The sequence below is a fragment of the Oncorhynchus kisutch genome, linkage group LG17 (genome assembly GCF_002021735.2).
Source record: "Oncorhynchus kisutch isolate 150728-3 linkage group LG17, Okis_V2, whole genome shotgun sequence".
NCBI lineage: Eukaryota > Metazoa > Chordata > Actinopteri > Salmoniformes > Salmonidae > Oncorhynchus > Oncorhynchus kisutch.
The window spans coordinates 14,285,458-14,310,220 of NC_034190.2; the positions used below are offsets into that span (position 1 = coordinate 14,285,458).

Consider the following 24,763-nt stretch of genomic DNA (forward strand, 5'->3'; position numbering starts at 1 on the left):
ATCGGAGGGCCAGGCAGAAAACCGCTCTGAAAGTGATCTAAACGGTAGCTCTTGTTATCATTTTCCGCTGTTTTTGTAGTTATCGTTGTGGTGTGAACGCTCCTGTTCTCTTGAATTAGAAAGATTTAATTGGTTTTATTGTTATAGTTATCTTCCTTGGTGGGGACGGCCCTCAATCTAAGGCTGCGTGCCAAATGGTACCCTATTTCCTATATAGTGCACCACTTCTTTTTTTTAAATCTTTTTTTTATACATATAGTAACCTAAGATTCCTTTTGGGATGCATCCCTGAGTGTATCTCTCCCTCTGCTCTCTCTCCCTGCAGGAGTTTAAGTTCATGGGTCAGTGCCGGTCCCCCTCAGTGTCTCCCAGTAGACAGGTGTTGTCCAGCCAGGACCAGGAAGTCCTGTCTCTTTTTGAGCTCTTCAGCCAGGAGGGGAACCCCTTTGAGAGGCACATCGACAACAAGGATGAGGAGCCTGAGGACATGCTGGCCTCCAATGGGGTAAGCAGTGGCCATGTTTGAGAGTATCAAATCCGTAGTGCATTGAGGGTAAATTGTGAATGACTGACTAATCTACAAATAATAATGAGTAGTTATTTATGACGCAAGGTCATTTGTAGATCAGTCTGCAATATCGAACCACCCCAGTGCCTCATCCTAGTTCCAGATGCATCACATGTTTCTAGATGCTAGTCCTGTAGCTGGTATGTTGTGTTTGCTGTTTGTCAAGGAGAATGAAGCAGAACGAAGCAGTATATAAGCACCAGCAACTTTGTTGATAAGGGTGAGTTAAGGTTATTTCAATCAGAAGGTGACATATTCCACAACTCCCTGTCTGCCACACACATTGTCCATTACGCTAGTCCATTACATGCTTTCTAGAGTTCTGTTGCATCTCTCCACCAGAACGTTGTCTCACTATCCACTGATCCTTCTTCAGAACGCCTGCTGCCATTCCATCAGATCTCACCGAGTGTTAACATGAATCCCATTAGTTCCCCCGGTAGCACGTGTCATCACCGTCCGCCACACTGAGTCATTTCAAGTGAGGAAATAAATAGGACCAGCGATTAAAGTCGGACATTATCATTTGGGGACGTTAAGTGGTTTATAGTCGCCCTAACAGTCACGTCAGAGGTCGTAACAGAGTTTAATGGAGGGGACCGTGTCGGTATGGAGTTTACACCCGCTGCAGTGGTGCTTAACACTTTGATGCACTTGACATTTCATTATATTCAATATGAGCCGCTACTGTAATGAAAAGACTACAGTTAAATGGGCGTTGCGTGTTGTCCTTTGGAGAGCTCAGAGTGGTAGGACACTGATATTAATGAAATAATAGGCTCGCTTTTATGGAGTGACAAACTTTTATGGAGATGTGCTTGCATACATGTGGACTGGACTTGTTACATTTCAATGCCAGTGTAAGCTGTATAAGGCTGTAACGGCTTTCTTCGTGGGAAGGAGAGGCGGACCAAAATGCAGCGTGGTTATAGTTCATGTTTTTTAATAGAAAAACTCAACATGAACATAATACAAAACAATAAAAGTGGCAAAACCGAAACAGCCCTATCTGGTGCAACAAACACAAAGACAGGAAACAACCACCCACAAAACAGGCTACCTAAATATGGTTCCAATCAGAGACAATGACTAACACCTGCCTCTGATTGAGAACCATATCAGGCCCAAACACAGAAACAGACAAACTAGACATCCAACATAGAATGCCCACTCAGATCACACCCTGACAAAACAAAACATACAAACATACAAAGCAAACTATGGTCAGGGTGTGACAAAGGCTATTATTTGTTCAGATTTCATTATCAGTTTGTTTTTGTTCTGCCATTACAATCAACCCGTTGTTTGTTTTTGTCTTCATTTGAATTAATACACCAATGTATCTTGAAAATTAATATTGTATTATCAAAGGGGATTAGTCACATCCAAAATGGTTCCTTTCTTGTTAACACATTTTCATAACCTCAAGCTTGTATTCAATATAAACTGCTAAAGCTCAGTCGAAAGCATTGTGTCCCTAGATTTCAATCAAATTGAGAAAGTGAGCATACACAATCTGCAGTTCAAGTTCCCTTTAAATCATCAGCAATTATATTTCTTTCTCTGAATGACCATATGATTATTTTCCCCCTCTGCAGTATGAGTCAGATAAGTTAGTCAAGCGTGTGCACCAGGACTACGACAGTGATTAAAGCAACTAAATGATCATGTTGTTAATATACAGTACCAGTCAAAAGTTGGGACACACCTAGTCATTCAAGGTTTTTTCTTTATTTTTACTATTTTCTACATTGTATAATAATAGTCAATACACTATGAAATTACACATATGGAATCATGTAGTAACCAAAAAAGTGTTAAAACAAATCCAAATATATTTTCTATTTGAGTTTCTTCAAAGTAGCCACCCTTTGCCTTGATGACAGCTTTGCACACCTTGGCATTCTCTCAACCAGCTTCATGAGGAATGCTTTTCCAACAGTCTTGAAGGAGTTCCCACATATGCTGAGCATTTATTGGCTGCATTTCCTTCACCCAACTCATCCCAAACCATCTCAATTGGGTTGAGGTTGGGTGATTGTAGAGGCCAGTTCATCTGATGCAGCACTCCATCACTCTCCTCCTTGGTCAAATAGCCCTCACACAGCCTAGAGGTGTGTTTTGGATCATTGTCTTGTTGAAAAACAAATTATAGTCCCATTAAGCGCAAACCAGATGGGATGACGCATCGCTGCAGAATGCTGTGGTAGCCATGGCACAGATTAAGGCACAGATTCAAGGCACAGATTAAGTGTGCCTTGAATTCTAAATGAATCACAGACAGTGTTACCAGCATAGCACCACCACACCTCCTCCTCCGTGCTTCACTGTGGGAACCACACTTGTGATGCGGAGATCATCCGTCCACCTACTCTGCGTCTCACAAAGACACAGCGGTTGGAACCTAAAATCATCAGACCAAATAACAGATTTCCACCGGTCTAATGTCCATTGCTCATGTTTCTTAGCCTAAGGAAGTCTCTTCTTATTGGTGTCCTTTAGTAGTGGTTTATTTGCAGCAAGTCAACCATCAAGGCCTGATTCAAGCATTCTCCTCTGAAAAGTTGATGTTAAGATGTGTCCGTTACTTGAACTCTGAAACATTTATTTGGGCTGCATTCTGAGGCTGGTAACTCTAATGAACTTATCCTCTGCAGCAGAGAGTAACTCTGGGTCTTCCTTTCCTGTGGCAGTCCTCATGAGAGACAGTTTCATCATAGCGCTTGATGGTTTTTGTGACTGCACTTGAAGAAACTTTCAAAGTTCTTGATATTTTCCATATTGACTGACCTTCATGTCTTAAAGTAATGATGGACTGTTGTTTCTCTTTGCTTATTTGAGCTGTTCTTGCCATAATATGGACTTGATCTTTTAACAAATAGGGCTAACTACTGTATACCGCGCCTACCTTGTCACAACACAACTGATTGGCTCAAACACATTAAGAAGGAAAGAAATTCCACAAATGAACTTTTAACAAGGCACGCCTGTTAATTGAATTGCATTCCAGGTGACTACCTCGTGAAGCTGGTTGAGAGAATGCCAAGAATGTGCAAAGCTGTCATCAAGGCAAAGGGTGGCTACTTTGAAGCATCTCAAATATAAAATATATTTTGATTTTGTTTAACTTTTTTGGTTACTACATGATTCCATATGTTATTTCATAGTTTTGATGTCTTCACTATTATTCTACAATGTAGAAAATAGTCAAAATAAAGAAAAACCCTTGAATGAGTAGGTGTGTCCAAACTTTTGACTGGTACTGTATATAAACCTTTTCTAAATGTCCATATTAGAATGATATTTTTACTGTGTTATTCCCTCTCTGCAGTGTGAGTCAGATAAGCTGGAGAAGAGTGTCTACCAGGACTATGACAGTGACAGTGACGTCCCGATGAACTCAAGCAGGACGAGCAGACCGGAGACATCCCTCTCAAGAGGTCAGGTCAAAGGGCACAATGTGATGATGTCATATCCCGGGAGCTCACTGGTCAAGTTTTCACGAGCTATGCTAGTAGTTCTTGCGTGATGTACATCTCTATAAGTGGAAAGATACATGCATTATATACAGTGCCTTGCGAAAGTATTCGGCCCCCTTGAACTTTGCGACCTTTTGCCACATTTCAGGCTTCAAACATAAAGATATAAAACTGTATTTTTTTGTGAAGAATCAACAACAAGTGGGACACAATCATGAAGTGGAACGACATTTATTGGATATTTCAAACTTTTTTAACAAATCAAAAACTGAAAAATTGGGCGTGCAAAATTATTCAGCCCCCTTAAGTTAATACTTTGTAGCGCCACCTTTTGCTGCGATTACAGCTGTAAGTCGCTTGGGGTATGTCTCTATCAGTTTTGCACATCGAGAGACTGAAATTTTTTCCCATTCCTCCTTGCAAAACAGCTCGAGCTCAGTGAGGTTGGATGGAGAGCATTTGTGAACAGCAGTTTACAGTTCTTTCCACAGATTCTCGATTTGATTCAGGTCTGGACTTTGACTTGGCCATTCTAACACCTGGATATGTTTATTTTTGAACCATTCCATTGTAGATTTTGCTTTATGTTTTGGATCATTGTCTTGTTGGAAGACAAATCTCCGTCCCAGTCTCAGGTCTTTTGCAGACTCCATCAGGTTTTCTTCCAGAATGGTCCTGTATTTGGCTCGATCCATCTTCCCATCAATTTTAACCATCTTCCCTGTCCCTGCTGAAGAAAAGCAGGCCCAAACCATGATGCTGCCACCACCATGTTTGACAGTGGGGATGGTGTGTTCAGGGTGATGAGCTGTGTTGCTTTTACGCCAAACATAACGTTTTGCATTGTTGCCAAAAAGTTCAATTTTGGTTTCATCTGACCAGAGCACCTTCTTCCACATGTTTGGTGTGTCTCCCAGGTGGCTTGTGGCAAACTTTAAACAACACTTTTTATGTATATCTTTAAGAAATGGCTTTCTTCTTGCCACTCTTCCATAAAGGCCAGATTTGTGCAATATACAACTGATTGTTGTCCTATGGACAGAGTCTCCCACCTCAGCTGTAGATCTCTGCAGTTCATCCAGAGTGATCATGGGCCTCTTGGCTGCATCTCTGATCAGTCTTCTCCTATGAGTTGAAAGTTTAGAGGGACGGCCAGGTCTTGGTAGATTTGCAGTGGTCTGATACTTTTTGTATCCAAATCCGGCTTTAAACTTCTTCACAACAGTATCTCCGACCTGCCTGGTGTGTTCCTTGTTCTTCATGATGCTCTCTGCGCTTTTAACGGACCTCTGAGACTATCACAGTGCAGGTGCATTTATACGGAGACTTGATTACACACAGGTGGATTGTATTTATCATCATTAGTCATTTAGGTCAACATTGGATCATTCAGAGATCCTCACTGAACTTCTGGAGAGAGTTTGCTGCACTGAAAGTAAAGGGGCTGAATAATTTTGCACGCCCAATTTTTCAGTTTTTGATTTGTTAAAAAAGTTTGAAATATCCAATAAATGTCGTTCCACTTCATGATTGTGTCCCACTTGTTGTTGATTCTTCACAAAAAAATACAGTTTTATATCTTTATGTTTGAAGCCTGAAATGTGGCAAAAGGTCGCAAAGTTCAAGGGGGCCGAATACTTTCGCAAGGCACTGTATATCATTTAGAAAGAATTGTCATTATTTTGTTCTCAGTGTAGTGTTGAAACAGATGCATGAATGAATGACATTTTATTTCTGTGTCAAATCGCCAGTTGGCAACCCATCCCTTATGGGATTAACTGACACATAAACAAGCATTACAATAATTCCGTGATAGTTCCGGTGTTCTGGGCACGTAAAGTGAAAAAGAAATCAACAGTAAAAAGAATACAAAAAATAAATATATATATATATATATATACAGATAAATAAATCCAGAAAAATGAAATGGAAGGCATTTGAACCCAGTCTGGCACAAAGAGAAGATTGAAGTGTAAAACAGGCTTACGCACAATCTATATCCATTTGTACCATTTGCTATATGGGAGCTAAATATTTGTATGATTTAATTATAGGTAGCCACTTTTCTTTTATTCCAGGCTTATCTGAAAATGTAGCAACTGGAAATACACAATGGACAAAAAATCATTTCATTTTCTCTTCATGGCCCAGCCACATAATTCCAGGATATATCTGGTGGTCTTTCTCTTCATGGCCCAGCAACATAATGCCAGGATATATCTGGTGGTCTTTCTCTTCATGGCCCAGCCACATAATTCCAGGACATATCTGGTGGTCTTTCTCTTCATGGCCCAGCCACATAATTCCAGGATATATCTGGTGGTCTTTCTCTTCATGGCTCAGCAACATAATGCCAGGATATATCTGGTGGTCTTTCTCTTCATGGCTCAGCAACATAATTCCAAGGATATATCTTGTGGTCTTTCTATTCATGGCTCATCAACATAATTCCAGGATATATCTGGTGGTCTTTCTCTTCATGGCTCAGCAACATAATTCCAAGGATATATCTTGTGGTCTTTCTATTCATGGCTCATCAACATAATTCCAGGATATATCTGGTGGTCTTTCTCTTCATGGCTCAGCAACATAATGCCAGGGTATATCTGGTGGTCTTTCTCTTCATGGCTCAGCAACATAATGCCAGGGTATATCTGGTGGTCTTTCTCTTCATGGCTCAGCAACATAATGCCAGGGTATATCTGGTGGTTTTTCTGGAAAAAGGACCAGTGTATATCGTGGTAGAAAAGGCCATGTAAATGCATGTATTGGCTATATATTTAGAATATGTGTCTCAAATATATTTTTAGCTCACCCCTACATAACCCATCGAAGTCGGCACAATTTCATCAAGTTCTTTGTCTACATAATGAAACATTTTCTTTTACCCTCCCCTTACTTCATAGCACTCAAATCGCATGTTTGATGAACACAATCATTAGCCCTCTGGTGCAGAAAAGAGGATGAATTACCACACTTAGAGGCTTTTTATCCCCATGTGAAAATGTTCTCAAAAACTTATTTTCCACCATAATTTGCAAATAAATTCATTAAAAATCCTACAATGTGATTTTCTGGAATTTTCTTCTCATTTTGTCTGTCATAGTTGAAGTGTACCTATGATGAAAATTACAGGCCTCTCTCATCTTTTTAAGTGGGAGAACTTGCACAATTGGTGGCTGACCACTGTATGTGACTACGTGCTACAATATGGCAGCTAATTGTGTGAGAGTGGCAGATGTGCAGCGGGGGGCAAAAACCACGTTCACCTATTCAAAAGCTCTTCATTAAGAACAGATGTAGGAATGAATGAGTTGATGATCTACATAAACATTACATACCGTTATTGATTTCCATGCATGTTGTGTGGTGAAAGCCTTGGGTTCACTACATGCAGGGCAACACGGTGCCTGCAGGGTCTGGGTTCTCCCCAGTGTTTTGTACTGATCTAAGCCTCTAACATGCTCATTTCACAATCTATCAGGAGGAATCACTGGCTAATTGAAGGGCTGCTGGAAGGTCACGTCCATGTCCAGCAATTAGAGATGTACTAATGAATGGTGGTAGATGCAGTTTCAACGTTAGTCAGGGGGCTGGTTCTGTAAGATCAGCGGTTCACCACTGCCCCAACACTCGTGTCACGCCTCTTAATTGATAGATTTAGCAGATTTTATGAATTAATATCTGGGCTCATCCACCGAGCCTCAGGGTTATGAACCTGAACCACTGTCTATGTCTGGGCTCAACCATTGAGCCTCAGGGTTATGCATCTGAACCGCTGTCTGTCTGGGCTCAACCATTGAGCCTCAGGGTTATGAACATGAACCACTGTCTGTATCTGGGCTCAACCACTGAGCCTCAGGGTTATGAACATGAACCGCTGTCTGTCTGGGCTCAACCACTGAGCCTCAGGGTTATGAACATGAGCCACTGTATGTCTGGGCTCAACCACTGAGCCTCAGGGTTATGAACATGAACCGCTGTCTGTCTGGGCTAAACCACCGAGCCTCAGGGTTATGAACCGCTGTCTGTGTCTGGGCTAAACCACCGAGTCTCAGGGTTATGAACATGAGCCACTGTATGTCTGGACTCAACCACCGAGCCTCATGGTTATAAACCTGAACTGCTGTCTAAATCTGGGTTCAACCTCCAAGCATTTGGGTTATGAACCACTGTCTGTCTTGGCTCAACCACCAAGCCTCAGGGTTATGAACATGAACCACTGTCTGTCTGGACTCAACCACCGAGCCTCAGGGTGATGAACCTGAACCACTGTCTGTCTGGGCTCAACCACCAAGCCTCAGGGTTATAAACATGAACCACTGTCTGTGTCTGGGCTCAACTACTGAGCCTCAGGGTTATGAACATGAACCGCTGTCTGTCTGGGCTCAACTACTGAGCCTCAGGGTTATAAACATGAACCACTGTCTGTGTCTGGGCTCAACCACCGAGCCTCAGGGTGATGAACCTGAACCGCTGTCTGTCTGGGCTCAACCACCGCACTTCAGGGTTATGAACATGAACCGCTGTCTGTCTGGGCTCAACCACCGCACTTCAGGGTTATGAACATGAACCACTGTCTGTCTGGGCTCAACCACTGCACTTCAGGGTTATGAACATGAACCACTGTCTATGTCTGGGCTCAACCACCGCACTTCAGGGTTATGAACATGAACCGCTGTCTGTCTGGGCTCAACCACCGCAATTCAGGGTTATGAACATGAACCACTGTCTATGTCTGGGCTCAACCACCGCACTTCAGGGTTATGAACCTGAACCACAGTCTATGTCTGGGCTCAACCACCGCGCTTCAGGGTTATGAACCTGAACCACTGTCTATGTCTGGGCTCAACCACCGCGCTTCAGGGTTATGAACATGAACCACTGTCTTGTTGTCCCGCCCTCACGCCTCTCCTCTCTCTCTAATCAGCATCTCCCCTCTCTCTCTAATCAGCCCGTCAAGGGAGACGCTGCGAAGCAGGAAGAAGTCAGACTACAGCCTTAACAAGGGCTCCAATGCTCCCATCCTGACCAACACAACCCTCAACGTGATTCGCCTGGTTGGTGAGTAATCATCTCCTCTCCTCTGTTCCTCTCCTCTCACCTCCCAGAAACATCCAAGACACTAAGTGATGACCGTGGTGACCCCTCTCCCGCAAGAGACCTCGATAACGGCACCAATTAACAAGCTCATCGCTCATTTAAGAATGTGAGGAACCAGGACCCTATTCCCAAGGCTACCTGGCGGTGTGACTGGCCTGTACCTGCCATCATTAGCCTGTCGTTATCCACGCCAAACCCCCGTGACCTTTAATTTCTTAAGTGGAATGTAAATGTCTGTTTGACGTCAATTGCGAGGTGTCGGTCCTCAACGTCAATTTTGCTTCCTGCTCAAATCGCAACCCGTCTTTGATTTGATTTAATTGGAGAGGAAGAAATGTCATTATGATAAGTGAGGTAGTTAAGGCTCCGAGTTTGTGAAGAAATCTCTGTTTTTCACTCGTGTTTTTAACTGATTTGAATTTAATTACGTTTCTAAAAAACATTCTAAATGACCAGCGCAGTTCACTTATAGTGTAGTAAATACATTTTATTCAACTAACATTTATTAGTATTTTTTTGCATTTCAGATGTATAATAGTACATGTATGATTTAAAACATAATAGGTCAAATAGAACATGTACAGCCACTAGTCACAGGTGCTAACTGGTCTGTTTACTAAGGGAAGGGACACTGAGGTGTTAACTGGTCTGTTTACTAAGGGAAGGGACACTGAGGTGCTAACTGGTCTGTTTACTAAGGGAAGGGAAGGGACACTGAGGTGCTAACTGGTCTGTTTACTAAGGGAAGGGAAGGGACACTGAGGTGCTAACTGGTCTGTTTACTAAGGGAAGGGAAGGGACACAGGTGCTAACTGGTCTGTTTACTAAGGGAAGGGAAGGGACACTGAGGTGCTAACTGGTCTGTTTACTAAGGGAAGGGAAGGGACACAGGTGCTAACTGGTCTGTTTACTAAGGGAAGGGAAGGGACACTGAGGTGCTAACTGGTCTGTTTACTAAGGGAAGGGAAGGGACACTGAGGTGCTAACTGGTCTGTTTACTAAGGGAAGGGAAGGGACACTGAGGTGCTAACTGGTCTGTTTACTAAGGGAAGGGAAGGGACACTGAGGTGCTAACTGGTCTGTTTACTAAGGGAAGGGAAGGGTCACAGGTGCTAACTGGTCTGTTTACTAAGGGAAGGGAAGGGACACAGGTGCTAACTGGTCTGTTTACTAAGGGAAGGGAAGGGACACTGAGGTGCTAACTGGTCTGTTTACTAAGGGAAGGGAAGGGACACAGGTGCTAACTGGTCTGTTTACTAAGGGAAGGGAAGGGACACAGGTGCTAACTGGTCTGTTTACTAAGGGAAGGGAAGGGACACAGGTGCTAACTGGTCTGTTTACTAAGGGAAGGGAAGGGACACAGGTGCTAACTGGTCTGTTTACTAAGGGAAGGGAAGGGACACAGGTGCTAACTGGTCTGTTTACTAAGGGAAGGGAAGGGACACAGGTGCTAACTGGTCTGTTTACTAAGGGAAGGGAAGGGACACAGGTGCTAACTGGTCTGTTTACTAAGGGAAGGGAAGGGACACTGAGGTGCTAACTGGTCTGTTTACTAAGGGAAGGGAAGGGACACTGAGGTGCTAACTGGTCTGTTTACTAAGGGAAGGGAAGGGACACAGGTGCTAACTGGTCTGTTTACTAAGGGAAGGGAAGGGACACAGGTGCTAACTGGTCTGTTTACTAAGGGAAGGGACACAGGTGCTAACTGGTCTGTTTACTAAGGGAAGGGACACTGAGGTGCTAACTGGTCTGTTTACTAAGGGAAGGGAAGGGACACTGAGGTGCTAACTGGTCTGTTTACTAAGGGAAGGGAAGGGACACAGGTGCTAACTGGTCTGTTTACTAAGGGAAGGGAAGGGACACTGAGGTGCTAACTGGTCTGTTTACTAAGGGAAGGGAAGGGACACTGAGGTGCTAACTGGTCTGTTTACTAAGGGAAGGGAAGGGACACTGAGGTGCTAACTGGTCTGTTTACTAAGGGAAGGGAAGGGACACTGAGGTGCTAACTGGTCTGTTTACTAAGGGAAGGGACACAGGTGCTAACTGGTCTGTTTACTAAGGGAAGGGAAGGGACACTGAGGTGCTAACTGGTCTGTTTACTAAGGGAAGGGAAGGGACACTGAGGTGCTAACTGGTCTGTTTACTAAGGGAAGGGACACTGAGGTGCTAACTGGTCTGTTTACTAAGGGAAGGGACACAGGTGCTAACTTGTCTGTTTACTAAGGGAAGGGAAGGGACACTGAGGTGCTAACTGGTCTATTTACTAAGGGAAGGGAAGGGACACAGGTGCTAACTGGTCTGTTTACTAAGGGAAGGGAAGGGACACAGGTGCTAACTGGTCTGTTTACTAAGGGAAGGGAAGGGACACTGAGGTGCTAACTGGTCTGTTTACTAAGGGAAGGGACACTGAGGTGCTAACTGGTCTGTTTACTAAGGGAAGGGAAGGGACACTGAGGTGCTAACTGGTCTATTTACTAAGGGAAGGGAAGGGACACAGGTGCTAACTGGTATGTTTACTAAGGGAAGGGAAGGGACACAGGTGCTAACTGGTCTGTTTACTAAGGGAAGGGAAGGGACACAGGTGCTAACTGGTCTGTTTACTAAGGGAAGGGAAGGGACACAGGTGCTAACTGGTCTGTTTACTAAGGGAAGGGAAGGGACACAGGTGCTAACTGGTCTGTTTACTAAGGGAAGGGAAGGGACACAGGTGCTAACTGGTCTGTTTACTAAGGGAAGGGACACAGGTGCTAACTGGTCTGTTTACTAAGGGAAGGGAAGGACACTGAGGTGCTAACTGGTCTGTTTACTAAGGGAAGGGAAGGGACACTGAGGTGCTAACTGGTCTGTTTACTAAGGGAAGGGAAGGGACACAGGTGCTAACTGGTCTGTTTACTAAGGGAAGGGAAGGGACACTGAGGTGCTAACTGGTCTGTTTACTAAGGGAAGGGAAGGGACACAGGTGCTAACTGGTCTGTTTACTAAGGGAAGGGAAGGGACACTGAGGTGCTAACTGGTCTGTTTACTAAGGGAAGGGAAGGGACACTGAGGTGCTAACTGGTCTGTTTACTAAGGGAAGGGAAGGGAAGGGACACTGAGGTGCTAACTGGTCTGTTTACTAAGGGAAGGGAAGGGTCACAGGTGCTAACTGGTCTGTTTACTAAGGGAAGGGAAGGGACACAGGTGCTAACTGGTCTGTTTACTAAGGGAAGGGAAGGGACACTGAGGTGCTAACTGGTCTGTTTACTAAGGGAAGGGAAGGGACACAGGTGCTAACTGGTCTGTTTACTAAGGGAAGGGAAGGGACACAGGTGCTAACTGGTCTGTTTACTAAGGGAAGGGAAGGGACACAGGTGCTAACTGGTCTGTTTACTAAGGGAAGGGAAGGGACACAGGTGCTAACTGGTCTGTTTACTAAGGGAAGGGAAGGGACACAGGTGCTAACTGGTCTGTTTACTAAGGGAAGGGAAGGGACACAGGTGCTAACTGGTCTGTTTACTAAGGGAAGGGAAGGGACACAGGTGCTAACTGGTCTGTTTACTAAGGGAAGGGAAGGGACACTGAGGTGCTAACTGGTCTGTTTACTAAGGGAAGGGAAGGGACACTGAGGTGCTAACTGGTCTGTTTACTAAGGGAAGGGAAGGGACACAGGTGCTAACTGGTCTGTTTACTAAGGGAAGGGAAGGGACACAGGTGCTAACTGGTCTGTTTACTAAGGGAAGGGACACAGGTGCTAACTGGTCTGTTTACTAAGGGAAGGGAAGGGACACTGAGGTGCTAACTGGTCTGTTTACTAAGGGAAGGGAAGGGACACAGGTGCTAACTGGTCTGTTTACTAAGGGAAGGGAAGGGACACTGAGGTGCTAACTGGTCTGTTTACTAAGGGAAGGGAAGGGACACTGAGGTGCTAACTGGTCTGTTTACTAAGGGAAGGGAAGGGACACTGAGGTGCTAACTGGTCTGTTTACTAAGGGAAGGGAAGGGACACTGAGGTGCTAACTGGTCTGTTTACTAAGGGAAGGGACACAGGTGCTAACTGGTCTGTTTACTAAGGGAAGGGAAGGGACACTGAGGTGCTAACTGGTCTGTTTACTAAGGGAAGGGAAGGGACACTGAGGTGCTAACTGGTCTGTTTACTAAGGGAAGGGACACTGAGGTGCTAACTGGTCTGTTTACTAAGGGAAGGGACACAGGTGCTAACTTGTCTGTTTACTAAGGGAAGGGAAGGGACACTGAGGTGCTAACTGGTCTATTTACTAAGGGAAGGGAAGGGACACAGGTGCTAACTGGTCTGTTTACTAAGGGAAGGGAAGGGACACAGGTGCTAACTGGTCTGTTTACTAAGGGAAGGGAAGGGACACTGAGGTGCTAACTGGTCTGTTTACTAAGGGAAGGGACACTGAGGTGCTAACTGGTCTGTTTACTAAGGGAAGGGAAGGGACACTGAGGTGCTAACTGGTCTATTTACTAAGGGAAGGGAAGGGACACAGGTGCTAACTGGTATGTTTACTAAGGGAAGGGAAGGGACACAGGTGCTAACTGGTCTGTTTACTAAGGGAAGGGAAGGGACACAGGTGCTAACTGGTCTGTTTACTAAGGGAAGGGAAGGGACACAGGTGCTAACTGGTCTGTTTACTAAGGGAAGGGAAGGGACACAGGTGCTAACTGGTCTGTTTACTAAGGGAAGGGAAGGGACACAGGTGCTAACTGGTCTGTTTACTAAGGGAAGGGAAGGGACACAGGTGCTAACTGGTCTGTTTACTAAGGGAAGGGACACAGGTGCTAACTGGTCTGTTTACTAAGGGAAGGGACACTGAGGTGCTAACTGGTCTGTTTACTAAGGGAAGGGAAGGGACACTGAGGTGCTAACTGGTCTGTTTACTAAGGGAAGGGAAGGGACACTGAGGTGCTAACTGGTCTATTTACTAAGGGAAGGGAAGGGACACAGGTGCTAACTGGTCTGTTTACTAAGGGAAGGGAAGGGACACTAAGGTGCTAACTGGTCTGTTTACTAAGGGAAGGGAAGGGACACAGGTGCTAACTGGTCTGTTTACTAAGGGAAGGGAAGGGACACAGGTGCTAACTGGTCTGTTTACTAAGGGAAGGGAAGGGACACAGGTGCTAACTGGTCTGTTTACTAAGGGAAGGGAAGGGACACAGGTGCTAACTGGTCTGTTTACTAAGGGAAGGGAAGGGACACTGAGGTGCTAACTGGTCTGTTTACTAAGGGAAGGGAAGGGACACTGAGGTGCTAACTGGTCTGTTTACTAAGGGAAGGGACACTGAGGTGCTAACTGCTCTGTTTACTAAGGGAAGGGACACAGGTGCTAACTGGTCTGTTTACTAAGGGAAGGGAAGGGACACTGAGGTGCTAACTGGTCTGTTTACTAAGGGAAGGGAAGGGACACAGGTGCTAACTGGTCTGTTTACTAAGGGAAGGGAAGGGACACTGAGGTGCTAACTGGTCTGTTTACTAAGGGAAGGGACACTGAGGTGCTAACTGGTCTGTTTACTAAGGGAAGGGAAGGGACACTGAGGTGCTAACTGGTCTATTTACTAAGGGAAGGGACACAGGTGCTAACTGGTCTATTTACTAAGGGAAGGGAAGGGACACAGGTGCTAACTGGTCTGTTTACTAAGGGAAGGGAAGGGACACAGGTGCTAACTGGTCTGTTTACTAAGGGAAGGGAAGGGACACTGAGGTGCTAACTGGTCTGTTTACTAAGGGAAGGGACACTGAGGTGCTAACTGGTCTGTTTACTAAGGGAAGGGAAGGGACACTGAGGTGCTAACTGGTCTATTTACTAAGGGAAGGGAAGGGACACAGGTGCTAACTGGTATGTTTACTAAGGGAAGGGAAGGGACACAGGTGCTAACTGGTCTGTTTACTAAGGGAAGGGAAGGGACACAGGTGCTAACTGGTCTGTTTACTAAGGGAAGGGAAGGGACACAGGTGCTAACTGGTCTGTTTACTAAGGGAAGGGAAGGGACACTGAGGTGCTAACTGGTCTGTTTACTAAGGGAAGGGAAGGGACACAGGTGCTAACTGGTCTGTTTACTAAGGGAAGGGAAGGGACACAGGTGCTAACTGGTCTGTTTACTAAGGGAAGGGAAGGGACACAGGTGCTAACTGGTCTGTTTACTAAGGGAAGGGACACAGGTGCTAACTGGTCTGTTTACTAAGGGAAGGGACACTGAGGTGCTAACTGGTCTGTTTACTAAGGGAAGGGAAGGGACACTGAGGTGCTAACTGGTCTGTTTACTAAGGGAAGGGAAGGGACACAGGTGCTAACTGGTCTGTTTACTAAGGGAAGGGAAGGGACACTGAGGTGCTAACTGGTCTATTTACTAAGGGAAGGGAAGGGACACAGGTGCTAACTGGTCTGTTTACTAAGGGAAGGGAAGGGACACTAAGGTGCTAACTGGTCTGTTTACTAAGGGAAGGGAAGGGACACAGGTGCTAACTGGTCTGTTTACTAAGGGAAGGGACACAGGTGCTAACTGGTCTGTTTACTAAGGGAAGGGACACTGAGGTGCTAACTGGTCTGTTTACTAAGGGAAGGGAAGGGACACTGAGGTGCTAACTGGTCTGTTTACTAAGGGAAGGGAAGGGACACAGGTGCTAACTGGTCTGTTTACTAAGGGAAGGGAAGGGACACTGAGGTGCTAACTGGTCTGTTTACTAAGGGAAGGGAAGGGACACTGAGGTGCTAACTGGTCTGTTTACTAAGGGAAGGGAAGGGACACTGAGGTGCTAACTGGTCTGTTTACTAAGGGAAGGGAAGGGACACTGAGGTGCTAACTGGTCTGTTTACTAAGGGAAGGGACACAGGTGCTAACTGGTCTGTTTACTAAGGGAAGGGAAGGGACACTGAGGTGCTAACTGGTCTGTTTACTAAGGGAAGGGAAGGGACACTGAGGTGCTAACTGGTCTGTTTACTAAGGGAAGGGACACTGAGGTGCTAACTGCTCTGTTTACTAAGGGAAGGGACACAGGTGCTAACTGGTCTGTTTACTAAGGGAAGGGAAGGGACACTGAGGTGCTAACTGGTCTGTTTACTAAGGGAAGGGAAGGGACACAGGTGCTAACTGGTCTGTTTACTAAGGGAAGGGAAGGGACACTGAGGTGCTAACTGGTCTGTTTACTAAGGGAAGGGACACTGAGGTGCTAACTGGTCTGTTTACTAAGGGAAGGGAAGGGACACTGAGGTGCTAACTGGTCTATTTACTAAGGGAAGGGACACAGGTGCTAACTGGTCTATTTACTAAGGGAAGGGAAGGGACACAGGTGCTAACTGGTCTGTTTACTAAGGGAAGGGAAGGGACACAGGTGCTAACTGGTCTGTTTACTAAGGGAAGGGAAGGGACACTGAGGTGCTAACTGGTCTGTTTACTAAGGGAAGGGAAGGGACACAGGTGCTAACTGGTCTGTTTACTAAGGGAAGGGACACAGGTGCTAACTGGTCTGTTTACTAAGGGAAGGGACACTGAGGTGCTAACTGGTCTGTTTACTAAGGGAAGGGAAGGGACACTGAGGTGCTAACTGGTCTGTTTACTAAGGGAAGGGAAGGGACACAGGTGCTAACTGGTCTGTTTACTAAGGGAAGGGAAGGGACACTGAGGTGCTAACTGGTCTGTTTACTAAGGGAAGGGAAGGGACACTGAGGTGCTAACTGGTCTGTTTACTAAGGGAAGGGAAGGGACACTGAGGTGCTAACTGGTCTGTTTACTAAGGGAAGGGAAGGGACACTGAGGTGCTAACTGGTCTGTTTACTAAGGGAAGGGACACAGGTGCTAACTGGTCTGTTTACTAAGGGAAGGGAAGGGACACTGAGGTGCTAACTGGTCTGTTTACTAAGGGAAGGGAAGGGACACTGAGGTGCTAACTGGTCTGTTTACTAAGGGAAGGGACACTGAGGTGCTAACTGGTCTGTTTACTAAGGGAAGGGACACAGGTGCTAACTTGTCTGTTTACTAAGGGAAGGGAAGGGACACTGAGGTGCTAACTGGTCTATTTACTAAGGGAAGGGAAGGGACACAGGTGCTAACTGGTCTGTTTACTAAGGGAAGGGAAGGGACACAGGTGCTAACTGGTCTGTTTACTAAGGGAAGGGAAGGGACACTGAGGTGCTAACTGGTCTGTTTACTAAGGGAAGGGACACTGAGGTGCTAACTGGTCTGTTTACTAAGGGAAGGGAAGGGACACTGAGGTGCTAACTGGTCTATTTACTAAGGGAAGGGAAGGGACACAGGTGCTAACTGGTATGTTTACTAAGGGAAGGGAAGGGACACAGGTGCTAACTGGTCTGTTTACTAAGGGAAGGGAAGGGACACAGGTGCTAACTGGTCTGTTTACTAAGGGAAGGGAAGGGACACAGGTGCTAACTGGTCTGTTTACTAAGGGAAGGGAAGGGACACAGGTGCTAACTGGTCTGTTTACTAAGGGAAGGGAAGGGACACAGGTGCTAACTGGTCTGTTTACTAAGGGAAGGGACACAGGTGCTAACTGGTCTGTTTACTAAGGGAAGGGAAGGGACACTGAGGTGCTAACTGGTCTGTTTACTAAGGGAAGGGAAGGGACACTGAGGTGCTAACTGGTCTGTTTTACTAAGGGAAGGGAAGGACACAGGTGCTAACTGGTCTGTTTACTAAGGGAAGGGAAGGGACACTGAGGTGCTAACTGGTCTGTTTACTAAGGGAAGGGAAAGGGACACAGGTGCTAACTGGTCTGTTTACTAAGGGAAGGGAAGGGACACTGAGGTGCTAACTGGTCTGTTTACTAAGGGAAGGGAAGGGACACTGAGGTGCTAACTGGTCTGTTTACTAAGGGAAGGGAAGGGAAGGGACACTGAGGTGCTAACTGGTCTGTTTACTAAGGGAAGGGAAGGGTCACAGGTGCTAACTGGTCTGTTTACTAAGGGAAGGGAAGGGACACAGGTGCTAACTGGTCTGTTTACTAAGGGAAGGGAAAGGGACACTGAGGTGCTAACTGGTCTGTTTACTAAGGGAAGGGAAGGGACACAGGTGCTAACTGGTCTGTTTACTAAGGGAAGGGAAGGGACACAGGTGCTAACTGGTCTGTTTTACTAAGGGAAGGGAAGGGACACAGGTGCTAACCTGGTCTGTTTACTAAGGGAAGGGAAGGGACACAGGTGCTAACTGGTCTGTTTACTAAGGGAAGGGAAGGGACACAGGTGCTAACTGGTCTGTTTACTAAGGGAAGGGAAGGGACACAGGTGCTAACTGGTCTGTTTACTAAGGGAAGGGAAGGGACACAGGTGCTAACTGGTCTGTTTACTAAGGGAAGGGAAGGGACACTGAGGTGCTAACTGGTCTGTTTACTAAGGGAAGGGAAGGGACACTGAGGTGCTAACTGGTCTGTTTACTAAGGGAAGGGAAGGGACACAGGTGCTAACTGGTCTGTTTACTAAGGGAAGGGAAGGGACACAGGTGCTAACTGGTCTGTTTACTAAGGGAAGGGACACAGGTGCTAACTGGTCTGTTTACTAAGGGAAGGGAAGGGACACTGAGGTGCTAACTGGTCTGTTTACTAAGGGAAGGGAAGGGACACAGGTGCTAACTGGTCTGTTTACTAAGGGAAGGGAAGGGACACTGAGGTGCTAACTGGTCTGTTTACTAAGGGAAGGGAAGGGACACTGAGGTGCTAACTGGTCTGTTTACTAAGGGAAGGGAAGGGACACTGAGGTGCTAACTGGTCTGTTTACTAAGGGAAGGGAAGGGACACTGAGGTGCTAACTGGTCTGTTTACTAAGGGAAGGGACACAGGTGCTAACTGGTCTGTTTACTAAGGGAAGGGAAGGGACACTGAGGTGCTAACTGGTCTGTTTACTAAGGGAAGGGAAGGGACACTGAGGTGCTAACTGGTCTGTTTTACTAAGGGAGGGACACTGAGGTGCTAACTGGTCTTTTACTAAGGGAAGGGACACAGGTGCTAACTTGTCTGTTTACTAAGGGAAGGGAAGGGACACTGAGGTGCTAACTGTCTATTTACTAAGGGAAGGGAAGGGACACAGGTGCTAACTGGTCTGTTTACTAAGGGAAGGGAAGGGACACAGGTGCTAACTGGTCTGTTTACTAAGGGAAGGGAAGGGACACTGAGGTGCTAACTGGTCTGTTTACTAAGGGAAGGGACACTGAGGTGCTAACTGGTCTGTTTACTAAGGGAAGGGAAGGGACACTGAGGTGCTAACTGGTCTATTTACTAAGGGAAGGGAAGGGACACAGGTGCTAACTGGTATGTTTACTAAGGGAAGGGAAGGGACACAGGTGCTAACTGGTCTGTTTACTAAGGGAAGGGAAGGGACACAGGTGCTAACTGGTCTGTTTACTAAGGGAAGGGAAGGGACACAGGTGCTAACTGGTCTGTTTACTAAGGGAAGGGAAGGGACACAGGTGCTAACTGGTCTGTTTACTAAGGGAAGGGAAGGGACACAGGTGCTAACTGGTCTGTTTACTAAGGGAAGGGAAGGGACACAGGTGCTAACTGGTCTGTTTACTAAGGGAAGGGACACAGGTGCTAACTGGTCCTGTTTACTAAGGGAAGGGACACTGAGGTGCTAACTGGTCTGTTTACTAAGGGAAGGGAAGGGACACTGAGGTGCTAACTGGTCTGTTTACTAAGGGAAGGGAAGGGACACTGAGGTGCTACTGGTCTATTTACTAAGGGAAGGGAAGGGACACAGGTGCTAACTGGTCTGTTTACTAAGGGAAGGGAAGGGACACTAAAGGTGCTAACTGGTCTGTTTACTAAGGGAAGGGAAGGGACACAGGTGCTAACTGGTCTGTTTACTAAGGGAAGGGAAGGGACACAGGTGCTAACTGGTCTGTTTACTAAGGGAAGGGAAGGGACACAGGTGCTACTGGTCTGTTTACTAAGGGAAGGGAAGGGACACAGGTGCTAACTGGTCTGTTTACTAAGGGAAGGGAAGGGACACTGAGGTGCTAACCTGGTCTGTTTACTAAGGGAAGGGAAGGGACACTGAGGTGCTAACTGGTCTGTTTACTAAGGGAAGGGACACTGAGGTGCTAACTGCTCTGTTTACTAGGGAAGGGACACAGGTGCTAACTGGTCTGTTTACCTAAAGGGAAGGGAAGGGACACTGAGGTGCTACTGGTCTGTTTACTAAGGGAAGGGAAGGGACACAGGTGCTAACTGGTCTGTTTTACTAAGGGAAGGGAAGGGACACTGAGGTGCTAACTGGTCTGTTTACTAAGGGAAGGGACACTGAGGTGCTAACTGGTCTGTTTACTAAGGGAAGGGAAGGGACACTGAGGTGCTAACTGGTCTATTTACTAAGGGAAGGGACACAGGTGCTAACTGGTCTATTTACTAGGGAAGGGAAGGGACACAGGTGCTAACTGGTCTGTTTACTAAGGGAAGGGAAGGGACACAGGTGCTACTGGTCTGTTTACTAAGGGAAGGGAAGGGACACTGAGGTGCTAACTGGTCTGTTTACTAAGGGAAGGGACACTGAGGTGCTAACTGGTCTGTTTACTAAGGGAAGGGAAGGGACACTGAGGTGCTAACTGGTCTGTTTACTAAGGGAAGGGAAGGGACACAGGTGCTAACTGGTCTGTTTACTAAGGGAAGGGAAGGGACACAGGTGCTAACTGGTCTGTTTACTAAGGGAAGGGAAGGGACACAGGTGCTAACTGGTCTGTTTACTAAGGGAAGGGAAGGGACACAGGTGCTAACTGGTCTGTTTACTAAGGGAAGGGAAGGGACACTGAGGTGCTAACTGGTCTGTTTACTAAGGGAAGGGAAGGGACACAGGTGCTAACTGGTCTGTTTACTAAGGGAAGGGACACTGAGGTGCTAACTGGTCTGTTTACTAAGGGAAGGGACACAGGTGCTAACTGGTCTGTTTACTAAGGGAAGGGAAGGGACACTGAGGTGCTAACTGGTCTGTTTACTAAGGGAAGGGAAGGGACACAGGTGCTAACTGGTCTGTTTACTAAGGGAAGGGAAGGGACACTGAGGTGCTAACTGGTCTGTTTACTAAGGGAAGGGACACTGAGGTGCTAACTGGTCTGTTTACTAAGGGAAGGGAAGGGACACTGAGGTGCTAACTGGTCTGTTTACTAAGGGAAGGGACACAGGTGCTAACTGGTCTGTTTACTAAGGGAAGGGAAGGGACACAGGTGCTAACTGGTCTGTTTACTAAGGGAAGGGAAGGGACACAGGTGCTAACTGGTCTGTTTACTAAGGGAAGGGAAGGGACACAGGTGCTAACTGGTCTGTTTACTAAGGGAAGGGACACTGAGGTGCTAACTGGTCTGTTTACTAAGGGAAGGGAAGGGACACTGAGGTGCTAACTGGTCTGTTTACTAAGGGAAGGGAAGGGACACAGGTGCTAACTGGTCTGTTTACTAAGGGAAGGGAAGGGACACAGGTGCTAACTGGTCTGTTTACTAAGGGAAGGGAAGGGACACAGGTGCTAACTGGTCTGTTTACTAAGGGAAGGGAAGGGACACAGGTGCTAACTGGTCTGTTTACTAAGGGAAGGGAAGGGACACTGAGGTGCTAACTGGTCTGTTTACTAAGGGAAGGGAAGGGACACAGGTGCTAACTGGTCTGTTTACTAAGGGAAGGGAAGGGACACAGGTGCTAACTGGTCTGTTTACTAAGGGAAGGGAAGGGACACAGGTGCTAACTGGTCTGTTTACTAAGGGAAGGGACACAGGTGCTAACTGGTCTGTTTACTAAGGGAAGGGACACTGAGGTGCTAACTGGTCTGTTTACTAAGGGAAGGGAAGGGACACTGAGGTGCTAACTGGTCTGTTTACTAAGGGAAGGGAAGGGACACAGGTGCTAACTGGTCTGTTTACTAAGGGAAGGGAAGGGACACTGAGGTGCTAACTGGTCTGTTTACTAAGGGAAGGGAAGGGACACAGGTGCTAACTGGTCTGTTTACTAAGGGAAGGGAAGGGACACTGAGGTGCTAACTGGTCTGTTTACTAAGGGAAGGGAAGGGACACAGGTGCTAACTGGTCTGTTTACTAAGGGAAGGGACACAGGTGCTAACTGGTCTGTTTACTAAGGGAAGGGACACTGAGGTGCTAACTGGTCTGTTTACTAAGGGAAGGGAAGGGACACTGAGGTGCTAACTGGTCTGTTTACTAAGGGAAGGGAAGGGACACAGGTGCTAACTGGTCTGTTTACTAAGGGAAGGGAAGGGACACTGAGGTGCTAACTGGTCTGTTTACTAAGGGAAGGGAAGGGACACTGAGGTGCTAACTGGTCTGTTTACTAAGGGAAGGGAAGGGACACAGGTGCTAACTGGTCTGTTTACTAAGGGAAGGGAAGGGACACTGAGGTGCTAACTGGTCTGTTTACTAAGGGAAGGGACACAGGTGCTAACTGGTCTGTTTACTAAGGGAAGGGAAGGGACACTGAGGTGCTAACTGGTCTGTTTACTAAGGGAAGGGAAGGGACACTGAGGTGCTAACTGGTCTGTTTACTAAGGGAAGGGACACTGAGGTGCTAACTGGTCTGTTTACTAAGGGAAGGGACACAGGTGCTAACTGGTCTGTTTACTAAGGGAAGGGAAGGGACACTGAGGTGCTAACTGGTCTGTTTACTAAGGGAAGGGAAGGGACACAGGTGCTAACTGGTCTGTTTACTAAGGGAAGGGAAGGGACACAGGTGCTAACTGGTCTGTTTACTAAGGGAAGGGAAGGGACACTGAGGTGCTAACTGGTCTGTTTACTAAGGGAAGGGACACTGAGGTGCTAACTGGTCTGTTTACTAAGGGAAGGGAAGGGACACTGAGGTGCTAACTGGTCTGTTTACTAAGGGAAGGGAAGGGACACAGGTGCTAACTGGTCTGTTTACTAAGGGAAGGGAAGGGACACAGGTGCTAACTGGTCTGTTTACTAAGGGAAGGGAAGGGACACAGGTGCTAACTGGTCTGTTTACTAAGGGAAGGGAAGGGACACAGGTGCTAACTGGTCTGTTTACTAAGGGAAGGGAAGGGACACAGGTGCTAACTGGTCTGTTTACTAAGGGAAGGGAAGGGACACTGAGGTGCTAACTGGTCTGTTTACTAAGGGAAGGGAAGGGACACAGGTGCTAACTGGTCTGTTTACTAAGGGAAGGGAAGGGACACAGGTGCTAACTGGTCTGTTTACTAAGGGAAGGGAAGGGACACAGGTGCTAACTGGTCTGTTTACTAAGGGAAGGGACACAGGTGCTAACTGGTCTGTTTACTAAGGGAAGGGACACTGAGGTGCTAACTGGTCTGTTTACTAAGGGAAGGGAAGGGACACTGAGGTGCTAACTGGTCTGTTTACTAAGGGAAGGGAAGGGACACAGGTGCTAACTGGTCTGTTTACTAAGGGAAGGGAAGGGACACAGGTGCTAACTGGTCTGTTTACTAAGGGAAGGGAAGGGACACAGGTGCTAACTGGTCTGTTTACTAAGGGAAGGGAAGGGACACAGGTGCTAACTGGTCTGTTTACTAAGGGAAGGGAAGGGACACTGAGGTGCTAACTGGTCTGTTTACTAAGGGAAGGGAAGGGACACAGGTGCTAACTGGTCTGTTTACTAAGGGAAGGGAAGGGACACAGGTGCTAACTGGTCTGTTTACTAAGGGAAGGGAAGGGACACAGGTGCTAACTGGTCTGTTTACTAAGGGAAGGGAAGGGACACAGGTGCTAACTGGTCTGTTTACTAAGGGAAGGGAAGGGACACAGGTGCTAACTGGTCTGTTTACTAAGGGAAGGGAAGGGACACAGGTGCTAACTGGTCTGTTTACTAAGGGAAGGGAAGGGACACTGAGGTGCTAACTGGTCTGTTTACTAAGGGAAGGGAAGGGACACAGGTGCTAACTGGTCTGTTTACTAAGGGAAGGGAAGGGACACAGGTGCTAACTGGTCTGTTTACTAAGGGAAGGGAAGGGACACAGGTGCTAACTGGTCTGTTTACTAAGGGAAGGGAAGGGACACAGGTGCTAACTGGTCTGTTTACTAAGGGAAGGGAAGGGACACAGGTGCTAACTGGTCTGTTTACTAAGGGAAGGGAAGGGACACAGGTGCTAACTGGTCTGTTTACTAAGGGAAGGGAAGGGACACAGGTGCTAACTGGTCTGTTTACTAAGGGAAGGGAAGGGACACAGGTGCTAACTGGTCTGTTTACTAAGGGAAGGGAAGGGACACAGGTGCTAACTGGTCTGTTTACTAAGGGAAGGGAAGGGACACTGAGGTGCTAACTGGTCTGTTTACTAAGGGAAGGGAAGGGACACAGGTGCTAACTGGTCTGTTTACTAAGGGAAGGGAAGGGACACTGAGGTGCTAACTGGTCTGTTTACTAAGGGAAGGGAAGGGACACAGGTGCTAACTGGTCTGTTTACTAAGGGAAGGGAAGGGACACTGAGGTGCTAACTGGTCTGTTTACTAAGGGAAGGGACACAGGTGCTAACTGGTCTGTTTACTAAGGGAAGGGAAGGGACACAGGTGCTAACTGGTCTGTTTACTAAGGGAAGGGAAGGGACACAGGTGCTAACTGGTCTGTTTACTAAGGGAAGGGAAGGGACACAGGTGCTAACTGGTCTGTTTACTAAGGGAAGGGAAGGGACACAGGTGCTAACTGGTCTGT

General features: G+C 46.7%; 1 pseudogene; it reads left to right on the top strand.

Annotated features, from left to right (window-relative positions):
• Nucleotides 1-24,763, top strand: part of LOC109908451 (syndetin-like) — a 349,878-nt pseudogene that overhangs the window by 203,045 nt on the left and 122,070 nt on the right.